General features: G+C 36.8%; 1 protein-coding gene and 1 non-coding gene across 2 annotated transcripts in view; one reads left to right on the top strand and one right to left on the bottom strand.

Moving 5' to 3' along the window:
• The window catches only part of UBE2E2 (ubiquitin conjugating enzyme E2 E2), a 369,519-nt gene that overhangs the window by 249,438 nt on the left and 96,479 nt on the right, over positions 1-23,602 (top strand). The window lies entirely within an intron of this gene.
• Positions 14,493-14,596, bottom strand: LOC116635362. The gene has a single exon (XR_004300148.1). It is a non-coding gene; the product is annotated as a U6 spliceosomal RNA (small nuclear RNA).

Below are 23,602 nucleotides of genomic sequence, written 5' to 3' on the forward strand. Positions count from 1 at the left end.
AGGCTAAACTAGGTATTTTATTTTTTAAAAGGGCTTAAATAGGCATTTTGCTTCTTTAAAAAATTTTTTAATTTAAAGAAAATATTAAATGAAGGATACTACAGTTAGTACCTAAGTAGATAGATACACATATAAATGATATATGGAAAACATTGGCCCCTTATATGTACAATTAGCTCACAGCTAGTTTTCTACAGCATACTATCCTGTATAACAAAGTCTTTATGATCCTTGCCTATGTGACAGTCGGTAATGATAACTTTGGATTGGTTATTTTTTGTATTATAGTAAATTCTTCACAGAATATTTTGTCCTGTTGCAAAATAATGATTAATCTCTGAGACTTGTTTCTTTATTTCCCTTATAACAGTATATTTTTTATTTGCTTCTTCCTTCACAGTAGGAGAAGCTCCTTAGAGTTTAGTATGTGTTTGCAAAATGAATGCAAAACAGCAATTATTTTTCTTGGTAATTTAAGTGAGATCTAACTATGGAAAGGTCTGAGATAAAATTTCAAAGCAGTTTTTCCCTCAAAAAATAAGATACTCAATTAAGTGAAGTTGGCTAAAAGGAATATGTAATGGCTCTATTAAATATGAAATGTGTGCTCCATTGAGATTTCAGAGTCACTGTTGTCATAAAATATACTTTATTGCGTGTGTTTATATATTTTGCATTCGGCTGCATGAGAAACCTCAGGCTTAAAGGTTTTCTTTTCTTGGCTTTTTATCTTTTAAGTATGTTTTTCCCTTTGTGGTTATACTTGAATATGGTTTAAGTTGAAGACCTAAGATTCGTGCTTTGGGAAAGTTTTTTTTTGTTTTATTTGTTGGTTTTAATGGAGAAACAACTGTCAGACAGTAGTGTGGGTTTTGCAATCCAAATGACATGGTTTAGAATACTGATCCTCTACTTACTTTTCCAGTGACTTTTAAGCAAATTGCCTCACCAAGCCTTAGTTATACCAACTGAAAATGAACCTAATAATCTTTACTTTATGGAGTTACAATCAAGATTAATGTGAAATACTAAAAGGGTTTAGTGCAGCATAGGGACAGAGTAAATAGATGGTAACTATTAGTTTTATTTTCAGCAATCAACAATGACTCCATAAATCATGATCAGGTAAGCCTCATATTCAAAGCCTCACTATACTGGGCAGCCTTCTTTCCTTGAATTTCTCTTACAGAGCCCACTTCCTCTTACTCCACATAGACCATTCTGGATTTTGCTGCTCACCTACTGTCTATTTTCAAGCCATGCTTTCTGCCTTCCCTCAAGGCCAGTCTTTCTTGCCAGTCCTACATGTCATTTGCCCCTCTTATTTCATTCTTTACTACTTTTTTATCTGGACTTCCAGTTGATAACACACAAATTAGCAGTTGTTTTTGCCTCTACTTCCTCTATTCAAATTTTAATTTCGACGAACTATTTATGGACAAAGAAGACTATCCTATATTTTTCCCATATTACACACAGTTGTTAGGCTTAATGCCAAAAACAAACAAAAAGACATGGAAGCAGATCCATGGAGAAAAGGGAAAGGTGGTGGTCATAAAGTAAAAATAAGAGTGTGACACATTCTGATAGTTCAGGGATGGTTATGATACATTCAGCATCTACCATTGTACTTTACTCATTGCAGTCACTAGGAAGTAGTCAAAGTCTAAAGTTAAAGTCACTTGGGGGAGATACCTAGCACTGCATAATGGAAATACACTAAATCTCTTATGTCAGAAGACCTGGATTCAAATTTTATTACTCTAGTTCATGACCTTGGATAAGTCACTTAACATTAGGTGTAAAATTAGAGGGCTAGAGAGAGTTGGGAACCAAACCAAACAACTAATAAAAAATTAAAATAGACTTGGACTCTGAAGATTAATCTTGGCTCTGGAACTAATTGTTTATGTGTTCTTGATCAAGTCACGCATCTCTTGTTTCCTCATCTTTCCACATCTCTTTCCACATCTTTGTGAGATGTGAAATCCATCTCACAAAACTATTAGGATTAAATTGGAACACGTGTGTGTTGATGCCTGGTATATGATGCCTGTGGGCACATAATAAATTTTGTGTTTATTTTTTTTTAAGATTTATCTATCCATTCGAAAGAGAGAGTGAGCACAAGAGCAACGAGGGGCAGAGGGAGAGGGAGAGAAGCAGGTTCCCGCTGAGCGTGGAGCCGGATGCGGGGCTTGATCTCACCACCCTGAGATCACAACCTGAGCCTTAGTCAAGAGTTGGACACTTAACAGACTGAACCACACAAGCGCCCCTGTTGTGTTTATTTTTAAATAAACATCAGTGGATCTACATTGACTTAATTGTAAAATGAGGGACTTGAGTTAGAGAAGCACCAAAATCTCTGAGTTTTGACATTCTGCATCATTTACCTCAGGGAGAAGATGATGGGTAAAGGATGGATATTGTTACTTTTAAGCTCATCAGAGGATAATGAGGTTAACTTAACCTAAAAAAAACAATTGCAGCAAAAAATGGATATATCTAAATTACATAAGGCACTCATAAAATATATTTTCTTATTCACATTATGACTTTACCTTTATAGTCACATCAGTGGACATCTGTGGCATCTGCTCCATGGGTTTTGACATTCCATTCTGCCCAGTAAGAACTTTTGTATATTGCAATCTTAGGATGATCAAGTACCTCAGTAATAACGTAAAGCAGAGTTGAACCTGTCAAGTTGACAGATAATTCACTGGCAGAAGAAGAGCTATACTTTATAATATATATGTCAGTTTGACTTCTCCTTAATATTATACATGATTAAACAAGTTCCAAGGGAATGTATCATTGATTCACTCTATTTTTCAGTGAAGGATTCTGCCTATTGCAGAGAAAAATGTAATCTATTGCCAATTTGTGTGTGTGTGTGTGTGTGTGTGTATGTGTATGTTTTACTTGACCTTTGATTTCTAAAATAAACACAAAATCAGTTTTCTTTTCCCTCATCTTCACAAATTTTCTGTACACACAATCCTTGAATACTGTTTCAGTCTGGCAAGTTTCTGAATAAGGATTTACAGTGCCTTGTTTATCTGATATGCAACCATGTAGGCACATGTTACAAGGCCCAAGTAGTACTAATCTGAATCTTCTAGTAAAAGAAGCTGGTATCTGTCAGGCAGGTTGGAAACTTTAAAAGCATTACAGTAATAAGAGGTTTCCTGGGAAGGTCCTGTTTACCAGAGATCAAATGTGGAGATCTCAAGTAATGCATTAGAATCTACCAATAGATCTTAAAATTGGGCCTTATAGATCTCTGAAAAAGTTACTGCTTCTGTGCCCCATTCTTTCTTTTCTGGTTTGCCAGAATTCCAAGATGGCACTACCCTCCTTGCTTCCTGGGGATCTCCCCACCTAGGGAAATGAAAATTTCTTTGCTTACCAGAAGGTTATGGATCTTGATCTCTTGGATCCAGGGGGCTGACAGGTAGATCCATGAGGTCCAATTTCATGGGTATGTAGTATACTGTAGTATATACCAGCATGATTGGCCTTCAAGGAATCATGTGTTCCTCCACAAACACTTACATTTAGGGTTCTGTTTTTATTTTTTCTAAAGTTGTTCTTTTAAGCATTTCATTCATAACACCTCTAAGGGAAATTGAAATTTTAAATAGATAGGACAAAGTGGAAAAATTGAATTTGGTTGATCATTTTTGTGATTAAGCATATGTAACTTAAATTTTCATATTTGTTCTAAGTAAATAGTTGGACAACTTAAGAATTATATTTGATACCACAGTTGAAACTTAACAGAAATATAAAGAAATATAATAAATACATACTTTTTCCTCAAGCCTTTGAAAAAACATGAGGGATTATTAAAAGATACTTTTTTTTTTTTGCTTGAATTCTCGTTGTAGTTCTTGGCTCAAATTATTTCTCTGAATACTAAATCTGTTTTATGAATGTCAGTTCACTTTACTTAGGTTTTAAATGCTGATTTTGAAAGATGACTCCTGAACAGTGGTATTCAGACAGTTTTAACCATGTAATCGTTCTTCAAACAGAATATTTCATGGAGGTTCAATATCTATAGCAGATCCCCTCTGTTGAAAATGGGGTGAAGAAAGGAAAGCAGAAGTGCATGTACACACACGGGCATGCATACACATATACATAAATCTCCCACAGTTCCAAGACTACAAGTTTGAAAATCACTGATGTTTTACTCACTTTTTGTTAGAATGACTGATAGCCCTAATTCATACTATTCTGAAGTAGACTTTGAACAATAATTATTTTAAATTAAAAAACACAAAGTTCAGGAAGATTCCTGAAAGATAGGCAGCAGTGGCATTGTTTTTTAATTTCTTCATAAAAACAGGTAGAGCAACTAGGATATCAGAATCAAAACCTATGTCTAGCAGCTAAATCAAAACCAGGTACCCCCTCCAACCCCCAAATACTAGCAGGTAAGGACCAATTACCAACAACTACAAGATTCAGATGGGCCCAGTAACTGTGTGGTAGGAAGCAGAGGAAAAGACACAGGGCAGCTGAAAGCCCTGAGAATAGGAAATCCCTCAAATTGTCAGCAGCTACTCACTGGCAAGCACATTAAGCCAATCAGAGTAGATGCTGAGATTAGATGGATGTTTTTGCAGGATCTAATTCATAGGTGAATACAAGGGGACCAGAAGCAATTCATTTTGATGGTGTTGGGTCATTCTGGTTCTTATATACTGTTGAAGCAAGCACCCAAAGCTCCCTTCCAAAACAAATCTTCTTATGGAGAAAAGCTGCTTGAAGTAGAATCCAAATTGAGCAGGACGGGACAATAGGGGAGGAGAAAGAAAAAGTTCAGATAAAAAGCAGGTGATGGCACAGTGACACAATAAGATATCACCTTAACACCTGTCAGAACAGCTAGTATCAAAAAAGACAAGAAATAATCAGTGTTGGCAAGGATGTAGAGAAAAGGGAATCCTTGTGCACTGCTGATGAGAATGTAAGTTGGTGTAGCCACTGTGGAAAGCAGTATGGAGGTTCCTCGGACATTTAAAATAGAAATACCATGTAATCCAGTAATTCTACTACTGGGTGTTTTACCAAAGAAAATGAAAACGCTAATTTGATAAGATACATGCACCACTGTGTTTATTGTAGCATTATTTACAAAAGCCAAAATATGGAAGCAACCCATGTGTCCATTGGTTGATGAATGAATAAAGAAGATGTGAGATATGTATATGGATATATATAAAAGTAGATTCATGTAATATTCCATTCTATATATATAATAGAGATAACGTATATATTGGAGATTATTATGCTAAGTGAAATAAGTCAGAGGAAAAACAAATACCGTATGACTTCCCTTATATGTGGAATCTAAAAAACAAAACAAACAAACAAAAAAAACAGAAATAGACCCATAAATACAGAGAACAAATTGGTGGTTGCCAGAGGGGAGTGGGGTAGGGGAATGGGCAAAGTAGATAAAGGAGAATGGGAGTTAACAGGCTTCCAGTTATGGACTGAATAAGTCATGGGGATGAAGGTACAGCACAGGGAACATAGTCAATGGTATTGCAATAGTGTTGTATGGTGACAGATGGTAGCTACACTTGTGAGCATAGCATAATGTATAGAGTTATGAAATCACTGTGTTGTACACCCGAAACTAATGTAATATTGTGTCAACTATACTCCAATAATATATATACATACATATATAAAACTCTTAAAAATGATAAACCATAAAAAAGGCTTTCTTTTTGTAAGAAGATTCAGTATAAATGAAAAAGAGCAGTAAATGAGTAAATAGATAAACAGATAAATAGGGGCGCCTGGGTGGCTCAGTCTGTTAAGCATCTGCCTTGGGCTCAGGCCATGATCCCAGGGTCCTGGGATCAAGCCCTCATGGGGCTCCCTGCTCAGCAGGGAGCCTGCTTCTCCCTCTCCCTCTGCAGCTCCCCCTGCTTGTGCTCACTTTCTCTCTCTCTCTCAAATAAATAAATACAATCTTTAAAAAAAAACATAAATAAAGCAGATGATGACAACATAGGCAATCCCACAAAGTAGAAGTCCATTTTTAAAAAATCACTTTGTGAAAACAAGAAGAGAGAGAATTCTAGAATCATGAAGTTGGAAAAACTATCCTGGGCTATTCTTTTCAAAGTACAGGAAAACTTATTTCATTTTTTTTTTTTAAAGGCAAAATTAAGCAAAGATTTTTAAGGAAAAAAATAAAACAAAATAATGTCCCAACAATGCAAACATGCCCCCAAAAGTCTACAAAGTAGATGGAAACTATTATTTTAAAGTGAAAAAAATGTTTAATGCTATAGGATAAGAAAGAAAACATAAATCAGAATTTGAAAAGATTGAAAAATTAGTTGATTGGAGAAAAATCCATGAAGTACCATATTTAAGAAACTCAAGGATGGAAAACATGAGCTACTGATTTGCTATCCAGCCAAACTTACCTTCAAGTATAACTACCACAGATAAATAGTTATGAATATTCCAAGAATTGAAGTGTTGTTCTCATGAGCTCTTGCTGAAGAATCTACTAGAGAACGAGTTTCAGACAAAAGCCCTCCCCCCCCCCCCCCCCAAAAACAAAATGAAACAATTGGAGAGATTTCAGAGTAAGAGCTGGTGAAATTCTGTTTCCTGGCACTAGGTAGTGGTCCATGTGACTCAGTTCTGGCCCCTGAGGTGGGGTGGCAGAAATACAAAGTACTTCCAGGCACCATCCACATTCTCTTCACTAATTGGCCTGCTGGGTGCAAAGGGTCTTGCAGAGTATTTCTTGACACCAGTGGAAATCATATTATTTTTATTTCAGATATCTCAAAATAATATCTATGCCTCACTGCTTCAAGATTACAATAATTATTGGATTCACTAGTTTAAATTTTGTCATTGAATCTAATAAGCACATCTGTAGCACCAAATTTTAAACTTTGACAACCATATTTCAATATATTTCTTTTGTAATACTATGCATTTTATTTTATTTTATTTAAAGATTTTATTTATTTGAGAGAGGGAGAGCACAGCTGGGGAGAGAGGCAGAGGGAGAAGTGGACTTCCCACTGAGCAGGGAGCCCAATGCGGAACTCGATCCCAGGACCCCGGGATCATGACCTGAGTTGAAGGCAGATGCTTAACCAACTGAGCCACCCAGGCACCCCAATACTATGCATTTTATATAATACATTTAAAAACATTATTCTGAGAAGAGGTCCATATGCTTCACCCAACTGCCAAATGAGTCATGGAACAAAAAGAGATTAAGAACTTCTGATTTAAATGGAAAGAGATGGGGTCTCTAAATTAGTAAGAACAGAGTGCCTTTTCCCTACTCTGTCAGCATACATTGAAAATGGTTTGAGCAAGAAATTAACTTTTGTTGCATTTAAATGAAAATGATAAAAAAAAAAAAGGAAATTTTAAAAACTTATAATGGAGGTAAGATCTTACTTGATTTCATTCAAATACTTTTATAGAAAGAACTTTATAGTTTTCTGAATGTTTCGGTAGCTTTCTGTTATTCAAAATCAATTTACGTGGTCTTCCCTGATTATCTCCAGGAGTCAAAAGAAACACCAACCCGTCTTCAATTTTTGTGGTTGGGCAGACTAGGCCAGACTGAATATTTATGTTACATGCCTGAGCCACACAGTGATTCCGGTTTTTACTTTACAATATAAGTCTGGTTCAAAGTGCTCTTTCGACTGTGTGGATATCAGACAGAAGTTAAGTCCATTTCTGTACATTTTAGCACATTTTTTTATAGTCTTCTATCACACACAAAAAAATCCCTCATGAGATTATGATCTAATTGTAGTTATGAACTTTATTACTGAAGGGCACTTTAGAGGGTATCTAACCTACCATCCTCATCTTTATAAGAGTAAACTGAGGACCAGAAAAGTTTCGATTTGTACATGGTCAGATTTACCGATGGTCACACAACCAAGGTGGCAGTCTTGGCTCAAACTGTGCTGTTTCCACACATGTGATGCTAACATTGTGCTAAACCTCAGTCTTCCATCACCCTTCCTTCTCTCCTACTGCCTTCCTGTCACAGTAGAAGTTTCGATGCTTCTGTCTGTGATTTCATCCTCCCTCTTGCCTGCGTACTTTGTATTCCATCCCCTCTGGCCTCCTCTTCAAGCCACATTCCTTTCTGCCCCTTCCCATCCAGACTTCCAGAAAGAGAAACACATTGTCTCTCTTTTAATCTTGTTTATTGTGCATTCCTTCCTTAATCCACAACCCACAATGCCAGACATTTCACTTAAACTGCTCTTCTCAAAGTCACGAACATCAGTTTTCACTGAAACTGATGGCCCATTCTCAATGTTATTTTCTCTGCCATTCTGCAGTATGTTACACTGTTGACTTCTTTTTTTCCCCTTCAAGTGCTTTCCTCTCAGGCTCTGTAATACCATGCTCTCCTGACTTTCCTCATTTGGTTCCTCATCTTAGGCCATACTTTTAAATGTCCATGAGTGTTTCTCATAAGAACATCCTCCTAATGTCTCCCTGTTTTCACTGCTGGTTTTCTCATAACCTGATGTACTCCTGGGGCTCTGAAGACGCACTGTGTACTGTTTTCTCACAAATCTAGTCTGCAACAGCTCTTTCACCTACTAAATTTTGTACTTGGCTGGGCATCAGCACCTGGGCGTACTATAGGCCCTTCAAATTCAGCATGTTCCTTTTGTGTCTTGGCTCCAGAATTCAGACTTGTTCCAGGGCCCTGTCATTACCACCATCATCTTCTACCTTGAGTACTGTATAGCCTCCTAACTGGTCTTACGTCCCCAGTCTCAGCCCCTTCCTCACTGCTGTCAGAGTGGTCTTTCTAAAATGAAAATATGTTCATATTCACTTCTCTTTCTAAAAGCTATTCGTGATTCCATTGCCCTCAGGGTAAGTCCAGTGTAGCCGTGCATCAGAGGTGCTTTCGTGATCTGGCCCTGCTTACCTTTCCTGCCTCACCCTTTGCCATATAGCACCATACAGTGCCTAGTTTTCTGCAAGAAACTTCCTCTTGTCTGCTGCCTCCTGCACTTTGCCTATGCTCTTCCCCTTCCTGCCTTTCTCTCCCTGCCTTTCCTTCCACTCTCCCCTACTCTTGGATAACTTCTTTGAATCTCTCAGATCTCATCTCTCAAAAGCTGGTTGGGGAACCTTTTCTCTCTGCTTCCATAAGCACTCTGTACTTATTCCTATTACACAGCATTTATCATAGTACATTGTAATTGTTCCTTAACGTGTCTGTCTTCTCCCCTTATTTGGTAAGACTCGAGAAGAGCAGCTGTGTCTTACCACCATGCCCCCAGGATCTAGCATTGCATTTTCTTTTAATGGATAAATTAATATACCCTTGGTTATAATAAAGACATTTTGTTTTCTTCACTGCAGTGGAACTAAAGCTAGGCTACAACTAGCCTTTGGGATCCACACCATATTTGGGATCCATACCTTATTGGTGAGACTTCAGCCCTCTGAAAAACTAAATAATTATATAAGCTCTGTTGGATCTTTGAAATAAATAAAATAGTCCTTTTCCAGGCTAGTGAGTTGTAATAAGGAAACACAGATTTTCCAAAGTGTTAAATGTTTGAAAAGAACCTTACTTTCAGTAATTCTGTGAGAATTCCTAGGAAAATTTTCCAAGTTCTCTTTTTTCCCTTTAGGGCCTGGGAAAAGATTTTCTTTCTTTCTTAAGGCTGTGTGTGTAATTCTTTTCTTTACCTCATGCATCTGGTTACAGTGACTTTGAATTAATTATAATGAATAAATGAGAAACAAAAGAATCAAATGACCTTTATTATACAAATACATCTGTACTTAAATGTTACCTAAGAACAGGTGGCTAAACCTCAGAAGACCCACAAATTTATCTGGTGAGCAAATTGTGAATATAAAACATTATCTTACTATTTTTTGTTTTCTAGATGTAATGCCTAAAATTCCAATTAACATAGTTGTTAATTATCCAGCCACTGAGACAAATAGCTTTTAAATCTACCTTTGTTACTTATATGCAGAGGAACATAGCATTTTAATGTTCATGAATGCTGTCAATGAGTTTAAAGAAGGGTAGTAATACACTTAAAAACCTCTCTAATACAACCCAGTGTATGTATTCTATAGGTGTTCTCTTTCACCTTCTTGGTTACCACCCGGGACCTGGGTTCTCTTGCTCAGTGTCTTTTTCTCTGTTTGGCCCCTTTCTGGTCCACACCAGCCTCTGGTATCTTCTTCCCATAAGTTTCCTTCTTAGGAGTAAGCCTGTGATAATTATCTTTGTTTCCTTGCCTTTACATTATCATCATGGGAGGTATATTTTTATCTGGTCATCATTGCTTTGCTCAGAGAACTGATGTTTTTCAAGCTCTCTTGATATCTCTGTTAGAGTATCAGAAAGACCAATCAAACCTAACAGGATCTCATTTCGATTTTTCTGTTCTTGGTATGCTTCTTAGTTTCACTGTTCTTACTTCCTGAAAGTAAGCATTCTCAGAGCTTCTATCTCTGAAACCATTTTTCTAAGTGAAGTCTTTTAGCAGCATTGTTAGGAAGAGTAATCACCCATTCTCTTTTCAGTTCTCCCTTAATATATTTCTCTTGGTCTCTATTTGTAACTTCATTATAGTTAAATTGAATAAAATGAATTTCTTAAAATTCTAATCAATAAATCAAAACTTAAATCAGTTAGGGTTTATGTTGGAGCAGGAACCTGCCAAGATATGAGTTTGGGCTTTCTCAAGAGTTTATTTTTAAAGCATGATTAACCATGAAAGGGAAACAGATCTCAATTGTTTTGTGCTGGATTTTTTCAGTTAGACATGCAACTCTCTTTGAAATCCATGTGAGCCAAGTTTACAAACATAGTAGCAGGTCTTTAATATTTTCCTGGCATTGAGACTATTCTAGTAAAAGGAAGAACACATTTATATATGTTTATTCTAAGAGAAATATGCTTATATGTGATATCATAACTACCAAAACATAGACCCTTCTCCTCAACTTCTGCTTACCTTAATTGCTGTACAAGGCCACTAAGTTGGCAAGCTGAGCATTAGAGGTGAACCTGTGAATACTTTTTTTTTTTTTAAAGATTTTATTTATTTATTTGAGAGAGAGAGTGAGAGAGCACAAGAGGGGGGAGCGGGAGAGGGAGAAGCAGACTCCTTGCTGAGCAAGGAGCCCGATGTGGGACTCAATCCCAGGACTCCAGGATCATGACCTGAGCCGAAGGCAGTCGCTTAACCAACTGAGCCACCCAGGCGCCCAGAGGTGAACCTGTGAATACTTTTAATGTGTCTACAACAAATTGAGTCTTTTTGAACAAGCATGAGTTGATTTGTCATTTGCCATCTAAATAAGAGTCTAAATTTAAACTTAGAGGATTACTTTCCCTGTGTGACTTTTTGGGCTTTCAGAATGAACTGCCAACCCAAGCAGAAGCATGGAATACCCAAGGATTCCCATTCACTATATGAGTTATCTATTTTATAGTATTTGAAGTTCACATGCTTCTTCCTTCCCTTTCCATATTGTTTTCTGCATTCCCTAAATAACCCAGCAAACAGATTTTCTTTGTAAAGTCGATTTTTGTTCCTTTTCCAACATATTTTTTTCGATATTGGTTTGTTTTTCTGTCTGCTACCTGGTGGGATTATTACCTGTCTTCTGAGGTTCTTGTTTGTTGCTGTTGTTTTTGAAATTTAAGAAATAGTGTTGGTGTTTTGACAGTTCAAATATTTTCTTAATACTGATAGTGCTTCTATGGGCAAAGACATTGAATGTATTTATTATGCTTGATACTGTAAGATTTATGAAACTGGCAGTAGAAAACCACTAAAAGATACTGACCCACAATTTAAATTCAATGAATCTAAAATCATTTGATTTTTCATTCTGCTATGTTCAATGTTTAATAAACTTTTGTTATAATACATCTATGTATACTATAAAAGCTGCTACCTACATCATACATAAAGTTATAGGAATAATCAAATTGGAATGTTCTGACATTAACTGATAAGTTCCCGAGTTTATTATTTCCCACTGTGTTGATTTAACTCTGGAAGTTTGTGTGTTAAATTCCTTATTATTTCTTTTACTAAAAACATTTTCTGTCTAGTGCAGCTGAAGAGGTGTAATCTTTAACAGAATTGTAATTTAAGAAATTACATTGTGAATATATAGCATGCTCTGGTCCTAACCAGTGTAATTGTGTTTGCAGTGAATAAATTGTTAACCTAAAATAGAAAGAACTCTTACATGGATTAGGATAGTTTTTCTCGATATTTTGCAAATCCTTAGCCAGCTATAAACATACAACTAAATATGATTACAGTTCACAGAGAAAACAGTCTATCATGTGCTAATATATTTTTAGGAGCTTTTACATAATTGTTTTTGGAGTGGGAAAATACAACTTATAGAAGTAGATAAATTTCGTAAAGTAATACCTAAATGTTCCATATATGTGTGTTAGGTTTTGTTTTGTTTTGTTTTTAAAAATAATTTGGAGGGCGCCTGGGTGGCTCAGTTGGTTAAGCGACTGCCTTCGGCTCAGGTCATGATCCTGGAGTCCCGGGATCGAGTCCCACATCAGGCTCCCTGCTCAGCAGGGAGTCTGCTTCTCCCTCTGACCCTCCTCCCTCTCCTGCTCTCTGTCTCTCATTCTCTCTCTCACAAATAAATAAAATCTTAAAAAAAAAATAAAAATAAAAATAATTTGGAATCACTGCCTTTACCAAACCTATTTTATTGCTCCCCATTAGTTCTCACCATCAGACTGGGTGTTTATTTGCTTAGTGTTATCTTCTCATAAATTCCATGAACATAAGAGTTTGGTTTTGTTTGATGCTAAATCTGCATTACCTATGTGACCGACACATAGAAGGAGCTTAGAATATATTTGTTGAATACATGAATAAATAAACAAGTAAATTGATTTCATTTACATCATTTTTTTCTTTTTATTTAACATATTTTAAGCATTTCTTTATGTTATTAAAGAGTAAAACACCTTTTTTAAGAAGAAATCATGGTACGCTAAAGCAATTAAATGTAAATCAAATCTGATGGAGATGTTTTAGTTACTGGGGAAGGGCAGAGGGAGAGAGAATCTTAAGCAGACTCCCTGCTGAGCACAGAGCCAGAAGGGGGCTCCGTCCCCAGACCCTGAGATCATGACCTGAGCCGAAACCAAGAGTTGGCCGCTTAACCGACTGTGCCACCCAGGCGCCCCTGCTCTGCTTTTTACATATTAAAGAATATATTTTATCTAAACAAAATTAGATTTTATATTCATCAGGGCTTGAACTGGAATAGGACAAGAAAATTCAATTCTGCTAGCTTTTAAAAATATAATAGTAAATTGTAAGTCTATTCTGTCACATTTTAGTGGTCTCAGACCTAGTTTTTACTCCTACTCTCTTACCTTTCTTTTATCTCCTACTGCCTTGTTTCTCTCTTTTTTCTTTTCTTCCTTCTTCTCATATATATATTTATATATGCCCAAGAGTAAGTGAGAGGATAAATGGTCAGATGTGCAGGTATCCTGGAGTAACTAACTGTTGCTCAGTCAATCCCACTTCTTTCTCAGGTCTCTCAGACATTCTCCTTCTTATCAGTTTCCATTCTTATCAAAACAGACATTTGATAGGCAGGTATAACAAGGAAAGTTTGGGACTACAATATTAAAAAGTAGCTTTACTATCTGTCAGTAGTTATATTGGAGCTATGGTGCTGTCAGCGATGCATTCTCCCCTGCTTACTTACAGGAAGTTACAGGAATGGATATCTGCACAGTTTTGATAAGTCACCATTGAGCAAATCTTAACTATTTCTAGGGGGTTGTTTCATTTCTCTTGAATTCAACTGACATATTTGCTTCAAACAAAATCTTGAATGACACAGCCTGTCTATAGTCTTCGGATAAAGGGGAGAGGGGTTTGAGAAGGTACTTTGGATTCCTAAAATGTCATGATCTCATTCACTGGAAAGTAGCCATTGGCATCCCGGCTAACTTTTCTTTTACTGTATATCCACTTTCCCTGAGCTTAGTAACATGAATAAATAACTAATACACCATGAAGGGGTTGAGGGTCTGGGGAGCAAAGGATCAAGCAAACTGAATTCGTACACGTAGAGCACATCTAGTTGAAATATCCCCATGCTCACCTCTCCCTATGCCCCTCATCCCCAGAAAGCAAGTAATTTTAATGTTGGTATTCTACTGATATTTTTGGTGAGTGATTAATAGAACTGGAATGTAGCTAATGGAAAGCGTTTGGCAGTATTTTGGGGAAACTTCCATGTAGAGAGATGAGTAGTCATATATTTAACATTTAAAACTTAAACATATTGTGCAAGATGAACATTTGTACGTATAGAAGGTTTTTTAAAGGAAACTCGAGAAAGACATTGCTTTTGTCGTTTTGCGTGTCAGTTTTTAGATTAACTTTTTTTTTTTAAATATGGAACGCCTCACGAATTTGTGTGGCATCGTTGTGCAGAGGCCATGCTAATCGCTGTATAGTTCCAATTTTAGTATATGTGATGCCAGAGTGAGCACAAATTAACTTTTATTTTGGAATAATTTTAGATTTACAGCAAAGTTGCAAAGATAGTACCAAATATTTCCATAACACCTCACTTTCTCTACTTAAATTTTTGTTTTATTACAAGCGTAGGTCAAAGATACTGTGGGTTTGATTCCAGACCACTGTAGTAAAGCAAATATCGTAATAGAGTGAGTCAAATTAATTTTTTAATTTCCTAGTGCATATACAAGTAATGTTTACACTATGCTATAGCCTATTAAGTGTGCAATAACATTATGTCTAAAAAAACAATGTACATACTTTAATTAAAAGATATTTTATTGCTTAAAAAATGCTAACCATCATCTGAACTTTCAGGGAGTTGATCTTTTTGCTGGTGGAGGGTCTTGCCTTTTCTTGATGGCTGCTGACTAATGGGTGGCAGTTATTGAAGGTTGGGGTGGCTGTGGCAGTTTCTTAAAATAAGATGACAGTGAAGTTTGCTGCATCTGTTGACTCTTCCTTTCACGAACAATTTCTCTGTAGCACACAATGCTGCCTGATAGCATTTTACTCACAGTAGAACTTCTTTCAAAATTGGAGTCAGTTCTCTCAAACCCTGCCACTGCTTTATCAACTCAGTTTATGTAGGATTCTAAATTCTTTGTTGTCGTTTCAACAGTCTTCCCAGCATCTTCACCAGAGGTAAATTCATCTCAAGAAACCACTTTCTTTGCTCATCCATAAGAAATAACTCCTTATCTGTTAAAAGTTTTAACATGAGAATGCAGCAATTCAGTCCCGTCTTCAGGCTCCACTTCTAATTCTAGTTCTCTTGCTGTTTCCACCATATCTGCCGTGACTTCCCCCATTGAAGTCTTGAATCCCTCAAAGTCATCCATGAGGGTTGTCTTGTTCATGTTGATATTTTGACCTCTTCCCATGAATCATGAATGTTCTTAATGACATTTAGAATCATGAATTCTTTCTAGAAGGTTTTCAATTTACTTTGCCCAGATCCATCAGAGGAATCATTATCTATGGCAGGGGTAACCTTACAAAATGTATTTCTTAAGTAATAAGACTTGAAAGTCAAAATGACTCCTGATTCATGGGCTGCAGAATGGATGTTGTGTTAGCAGATCTGAAAACAACATTAATCTTATTGGAAATCTCCATCAAGCTCTTAGGTGACCAGGTGCATTGTCAGTGAGCAATAATAATTTGAAAGGAATCATTTTTTTCTGAACAGTAGGTCTCAACAGTGGAACTTAAAATATTCAGTAAAACATGTTGTAAATAGATGAGCTGTCATGTAGGCTTTGTTGTTCCATTTATACAGCACAGGCAGAGTAGGTTTAACATAAATGTGTAAAAGCCCTAGGACCTTTAGAATGGTCAGTGAGTGGGCGCTTGGGTGGCTCAGTCATTAAGCATCTGCCTTCGGCTCAGGTCATGATTCCAGGGTCCTGGGATCGAGCCCCACATTGGGCTCCCTGCTCCACGGGAAGCCTGCTTCTCCCTCTCCCACTCCCCCTGCTTGTGTTCCATCTCTCATACTGTCTCTCTCTGTCAAATAAATAAATAAATAAAATCTTTAAAAAAAAAAAAAAAAGAATGGTCAGTGAGTATTGGCTTCAACTTAAAGTCACCAACTGCATTAGCCTGGACCAAGAGAGCCAGCCTATCTTTTAAATCTTTGAAGTCAAGCCATTGACTTTTCTCTCCAACTATGAAAGTTTTACATGACATCTTTTTCCAATATAAGGCTGTTTCATCTACATTGAAAATCTGTTGTTTAATGTAGCCATCTTTATCAATTATCTTATCTAGATCTGGATCACTTGCTGCAGCTTCTGCATGAGCATTTGCTGATTCACCTTGCTCTTTTATGTTATAGAGACGGCTTCTTCAACCTCCTGAACCAACCTCTGCTAGCGTCCAACTTTTCTTCAGCAGCTTCCTCCCCTCTCTCAACTGAAGAGAGTTACAGCCTTGCTCTGGACTAGGCTTTGGCTTAACAGAAGGTTGTGGCTGGTTTGATCCTCTATCTGGACCACTAAAACTTTCTCCATATCAGCAATTGGGCTGTTTCGCTTTGTCATCATTCGTGTGTTCACTGGACCAGCACTTTTAATTTTCTTTAAGAACTTTCCCTTTGCACTCAAAACTTGGCTGCTTTCTGCAGGAGGCCTAGCTTTCAACCTGTCTCAGCTTTTGACATGCCTTCCTCACTAAATTTAATCATTTCTAGCTTTTAATTTAAAGTGAGAGATGTGCAACTCTTCCTTTTATGTGAACACATAGAGGCCATTGTAGGGTTATTAATTGGCCTAATTTTATTACTGTTGTGTCTCAGGGAATAGGGAGGCCCACAGAGAGGGAGAGAGAAAATGGCCAGTCAATAGACCAGTCAGAACACACAGTTTTGGGGCGCCTGGGTGGCTCAGTTGGTTAAGCGGCTGCCTTCGGCTCAGGTCATGATCCTGGGGTCCTGGGATCGAGCCCCGCGTCCAGCTCCCTGCTCAGCGGAGAGCCTGCTTCTCCCTCTGCCTGCCACGCTGCCTACTTGTGCTCTCTCAGTATCTCTCTGTCAAATAAATAAAATCTTTAAAAAAAAAAAGAACACACACAATTTTTATTGATTAAGTGTGTTGTCTCATATGGGTGTGGTCATGGTGCTCCCAAAACAACTAAAATAGTAATATCAAAGAGCACTGATCACTATAACAAATATAATAATAATGGGAAAGTTTGAAATATTGGGAAAATTACCAAAATGTGACTCAGACACAAAGTGAGCACATGCCGTTGGAAAAAATGGTGCTGACTAACTTGAGACCTTAAATTTATAAAAAATGTAGTATCTGCAAAGTGCTATAAAGCAAAGCATAATAAAATGAGGTATGCCTGTATTTAAAAAAAAAAAAGAATGGAGCATAAAAAGGCACAACTACTAAACAATATGGTATCCTGGATGGAATCCTGGAACAGAAAAAGGACATTAGATAAAAACTAAGGAAATCTAAATAAACCAAGGACTTTAATAATAATAATATATCAATCTTGACTCATTACTTTTGACAAATGTACTATACTAATGTAAAATGTTAATAAGAGAGGAAACTGGCTATAAGGTATATGAGGACTATGTACTATTTACCTTTGCAATGTTACTATAAATTTAAAATTTATTTAAAATTAAAAGTTTTAAAATAAAATATAATCCCATCCCCCCCCCAAAAGTTAACTATATGTTTATTAAGTATCTATTCTGCCCTCAACACTTCTTGGTCACTGTTAAAAGTGTCAATTCCTTGGTGAGCGCTATGAATTGTGTAAGACTGATGAATCACAGACTTGGACCCCTGAAACAAATAATACATTATATGTTAATTTAAATTTTTTTTTCCTTTTCATTTTTTTTTGTTTGTTTTTTTAAAAAAAAAGAAAGAAAAAACAAAGTCCTTCTTGGAGAAATTTAAAAAAAAAAAGTGTCAATTCTTTGTGAAATCACATTGAATCCAAAAATGCTCTTTTAGGTACTGGGTTCCAGATACCATTGTAGCTGACAAGGATGCAAAGAAGAGTAAGACATAGTACCTGCCCCCAAGGGACTCCAGTCTGCTGAAGGCTGAGAACAACATAGCCTAGGTTAGTGCTGTCACGGAGACAGAAGTCATGGCCTATGGGAAACCAGGGATAGGGATCATTTATTTTGCTGGGGCTGGAATGAAACCAAGTGTTAGAAAATGGCTAACTCTGAGAAAAATACAATAGACTGAATACCGAAGGAAATTTAAACAAATATCTGACAATTTGAGGGTGGTAGCAAGAATATAGGGACATTCAGAAGAAACCAGAGTAGTGAGAACTGTTTTCCAGTGGTGACTACAAATAGAACTGTAAAATTTTTGGGCGCCTGGGTGGCTCAGTTGGTTAAGCGACTGCCTTCGGCTCAGGTCATGATCCTGGAGTCCCGGGATCGAGTCCCGCATCGGGCTCCCTGCTCAGCAGGGAGTCTGCTTCTCCCTCTGACCCTCCCCCCTCTCATGTGCTCTCTCTCTCTCAAATAAATAAATAAAAAATAAATAAAAATAAAAAAAGAACTGTAAAATTTTTAATCCCAGCAGGAAACAAGTTCAGTATAAGCCAACACTTTTCTTATATCAAAAATTGATGTGATACAGGAAAATATTAAGAATATAACCTACAAGAACAAAAAAATAGTATTCTTGTTCTCCCAAATGAGAAGCTGGTCTATACCAAAATAGCAAATCCAATTCTGTTCTCATTTGGTCACCCTTTTACCTGTTATGTACAAAAAGTCATCTTTAGTTAGATAGACCAAAAATTAGAGAAGATTCAGAGAACCAAAAGAAGCATAAATGAAACTAAAGCCATTTTAAAAGCCACAAAATTGCTTCTACCTTCCTAATTCCCAGTAATTAAAAGGTCTATAGGAGAAGGGCACTGACAATAATGGTTTTTTGAACAGAGGTAAAGGAAAAGACCTTAAATTTAGCAAAATATAATTAAGTGCAAGAAAAATTTCCTAACTTGAAGAATTAAACATACATACTTTAAAGTCAGTAATGGGAGGAAACTGCCCTCCTTGATTTAGGGAGATGTCCTGCCCTTTGGTGGAGGTCTAGAAACAGAGATAATTGTTTATAGCTAAAGAGGGTACTCTTTGGTTCAAATATGATATTAGATATTAACAGTGTATTAGCAAGTATATAAAATAGTAACGACTGTTTAGTGATCTTAACACATAAATATGACAGCTACATTAGATTTGGGTTCCCAACGGAAAATCAAATCCATCAAAAGCAAAGAATCCCAGCTGTCATAAGCACTTGACAGATTCAAAGAAGATAGGGATTTCCTGTAATCTATTCTATTCTCAATCTTTTGTTTCAGCTGTAACATGTCTATCCCTTCAAATGCTATTCCAGCCAGTCCACCTGTATCAGATGTATAATAGCTTTTTATAAGTAGTAGCAGTTTTTTCTGTATATAGACAATACGAGTGACCATCTTTAGGAGTAATTGTTTTTCTTTAGAATCAGACTACTCTTACTTTTTTCATTTGAATTGATTACTGGGTGCTTTCAGAGCTTTGCTTTTCATATACTACATATATTGTAGTCACACTATGTCCTTAGCATTTGTTTCAGTTTATAAAGAATACAATTAGCCTTTTTAATGCTTCAGTCACAATTAAATCTCCCCAAATGTTAGGAATTGGTCTTTCCAAGGCTGAAGAGGTGTTTTTAATTATTCATTCCTGGGTTTGTTTCTTACAGCAGCCTCAGCTGTGCTTTATTATTCAAAGGTTAATGCAAGCTGAGAAGTGGGTAAATTAAATCTGCTTGGCAGCCAACAACCCTACGTATTAGCAGACATTGTAAGATGGGGATGGGCAGTATAAGTTATTTCCACCATTGTAGCACTACAAAAAGCAAAAACCACTAAATCCCTCAAAGATAGCCTACACTGACAGGAATTATTACGGGATACTACAAATGGGTGGTTCTTAAATAACAGATCTTCAGTAAAATCTGTGTTTTGCTTACAGAGAGAGAAGGCAATGGCTGAAATCAGAAAGGTAATAGCTTTTGTAGAAAATTGATGTAGATACCATGACTAATGAACTTTGTATAATATTAAATCACTAAGTTGAGTGCTGGGAGTCACTTCTATAAGTGTTTTACAGGGGCAGACTGCAAAATCTCTCATGAAAGCAAGGGCATAATGTTCTTAGACAACTAGGCAATATGAAAGTGCTGTCATAGCTCCACCCCTCCAGTTACTGTGAGGAACGAAATGTTGCTAGAGCCTTTCATTTGCTTCCCTTTTATTTTATTTTTTTTAAGATTTCATTTATTTATTTGAGATATCTAGAGATACAGTGAGAGAGGAAACACAAGCAGGGGGAGTGGGAGAGGGAGAAGCAGGCTTCCCGCGGAGCAGGGAGCCCAATGAGGGGCTCAATCCCAGGACCCTGGGACCATGACCTGAGCTGAAGGCAGACGCTTAACGACTGAGCCACCCAGGCGCCTCTAGAGAATGAATTTTAAAGCCACTATTATACAGCATCTGAGAATTTGGACTTGGTGTAGTCTCAAGATGTTGTTATAGGATGGAACGTGTAAAACTGAAGTTATTCTTTACTGAATTATTAACCAAGAAAGATGGGACTTAGCAGTCACTTGTCACTTTCTTTCATGAGCTCAGTATTGAGTAGGGAGAAGCATGAGAGACAGACATTAGTATACAAGGTGTCATACAGCAGGTCCAGAAAAGGGAAGTCAGACCCCCTAAATTTATTTCCATGTCTTGGGTCCAGGAGTAAAGGATGAGGTGAGCTTCAGGACCCTGATTCAGCTCTACTAGTTTCTCACTTACCTGATAATATTAATAGCATAAATTTCATAACCCTTACTATGGGCCAGGCACTATTTTAAGCTGTTTATATGTATTAATTCATTTAATGCTCACATCAACTCTATGAGGGAGCCATCCTTTCAAAAGCAAAGGAACAATAGGAGACTAAATAACTTGCTTTCATTCACACAGTTAGTGGCAGAGCCAGGACAACCCCTGGCTGTCTTGATCTGAAGCCCACTGTCTTTACTATTATACTAATAGACTAGTGTTTTACTAAAGATGGTTATTTATTATTTTTCAGCAGACATTTACTGTGTATCTGTGTGTGCGGTTTGCTTTTGCCATTGACCTTTTAGTTGACCTGCTGGAAGAGAACGGTGATGGTGGGTCTTGGAGCCAGATAGCAATGTCGGGGATACAAAGAAAAATGCAGGTTGTAGGATACCACAGCCAGTATTTTGGGGAATAAATTAGACATAGGAAGAAATTATTGTTTACCATTTTCCTATACAAAAACAAAAGATATTCTCAGCCAATGAAAAGTGTATTGAGTATATTGGAGGTATTTAATCTACTTGGAAAACAAATTGCCTTGATAATAACTCTATACAAATAAACAGATAAACCTTAACTATACTAGGAATAGTTAACTGTCACTAAGATCTGCCCCCTGGTAACTTTCAAATGGAATTTTTACTTTGACACAGTATTATAAATGTTAGAAAACAATAAAGCTGCATTTGGAATGATACCAGGGAACTTTACATTCTGTCCTCTGTGAATAGGAACATTTTTGAGAACTAAAGAATTTGGGGAAGGATTTGGCTTCCTCAGAACTGTGTAGGGCAACAGTGGCTTGCACTCTTGTCAAAAGCTTATTTAACCTGCAGATAAGATCAATAGACATGTTAAAGCTGTACAGCCTTCCTATCTAACATGTGCATGGGGCGAAATTTTAAATAATAAAGAAATATTACCTGCTACATTGGCTAGCTCACATGCCGGTATTGTTCTTACAGTGCAGGTAAGAGAGGCTAGCCCTGGAAATCCTGAGTACCTTGTGACCTTTCATCTCTTACGCAGAATAGAGAAAAGGCACAAGCATCAGGGTGGGAGGTGGGCAACAAAAGCAGTGTTGCAAGAAGTGGTATGCTTGCTAAAGAAATGGAAAGAGTAGCATAAGATCAGTATTTCTAGTTTGAAAAGCTAAAAAAAAAAAAAAGAAGAATTGGGTAGCTAAAATAAAAATGGCTTTTCACCAAACCTAAATCTAGTCCTTGAAACGTGCCCAGGATAAAAAGATAAAAGAAAACCCAGGTGTTAGTGTCGATCTCTGGTCTCCTGTCTTACACCGGGCAGTTCATTATAATGGTAACTATATAGTTTTTCCAGTTGAGTCTTCCTTTCTAAGTTGACAGTGGTTGTAAAACAGTAAGAGCCTCTCCTTAGGATCAGAGGGCTCAGGTTTTCTTCTATGGGTGTGGTCTTGAGCAAAGCACTTCACTTTGTAGAAACTTATCAGTTTTGAAATGAAGGCTTTGATAGAAATGATTTTCAGTGGGAGAGGAGCTTTTTCATTTTTTGGAATTATCATCCCCCACCAAATACATGCCAAGAATCACTTCTGAAGGAGGTAATTTTTTCTAAAAGAAGAGGAGATGTTGAAAAGGAAAAAAAAAAAAGGCTGCAAACAACTTGATTAACTTATTTCTAGAATCCTTTCAGCTAACTAAAGGATTAAAAATCCTATAATTCAGTATTTTAAGTAATAATTCAGTAATTTAAGTATTTTAAGATTGATTTTATGCCTAGTTGTCTAACTCAGTGAAATTCCAGTCCAGTTCTAATGCTTCTGCTTCTTCTGTGTTACGAAGAAAAGTTGAACTAGATGGTCTCCCAAGTCTTTATAATTGTAACCTTATTTCTAACAACCCACATATATAAAATAAGATTTGGTTCTTTTTGACTGTGACTGTCTTTGTCCTTATAAGTGAATGTGTCTTGTAAAAATGCAGCTTGAGAGGAAAAGGAACCATAGGCGGTTTTTCCCTATGGTCTTCCTTCCTGCTTCCCAATTTCTCTGTTTCTCCTTGCTCATTATTTCATACAGTTATGTCTTAAAATTTTAAGTCTGTTGCGCAGTTGCATACTCACTGCAATATATCACACATTGGGAAAATAAAATACACACAGCCACCCACCCACATACCATACACATAATATAGAAAGAAGCCTAAGGTGTCATCAGACAGTCACTGAGTCAGTCGTTGTTTCTCAGTAACTTACAGAGGGCTAGTTTTACTCACTAAGGACGCTATCTTATTAGCTACTGCCTTCCCTGGGAAAAGGAAGTATTGTGATTATTAAGCTAATTTTATTTTGTTTAAAAACCTGTTTTTCTCCAGTTTTTTCGTCTCTGCTAGGTTGTTGACCCTCTTAACATAGGATACAAATTATAAAACAGTAGTGACTTTAAAGTACGATTTGGTAAAAGATATCTACAGTCAACTGAAATCTTGTTTTGTTTTTCACATCTCAAATCTGGAAAGTGTGATTGAGGACAGAGATCCTTGTCCTTAATTAAGCACTCATTGATAAAAAGTATAAAATAATTCTTTTTCTTGAAATACGTCAAGAATGAGGAC

This window comes from Phoca vitulina, unplaced genomic scaffold, assembly GCF_004348235.1.
Source record: "Phoca vitulina isolate PV1807 unplaced genomic scaffold, GSC_HSeal_1.0 scaffold10, whole genome shotgun sequence".
Taxonomy (NCBI): Eukaryota; Metazoa; Chordata; class Mammalia; order Carnivora; family Phocidae; genus Phoca; species Phoca vitulina.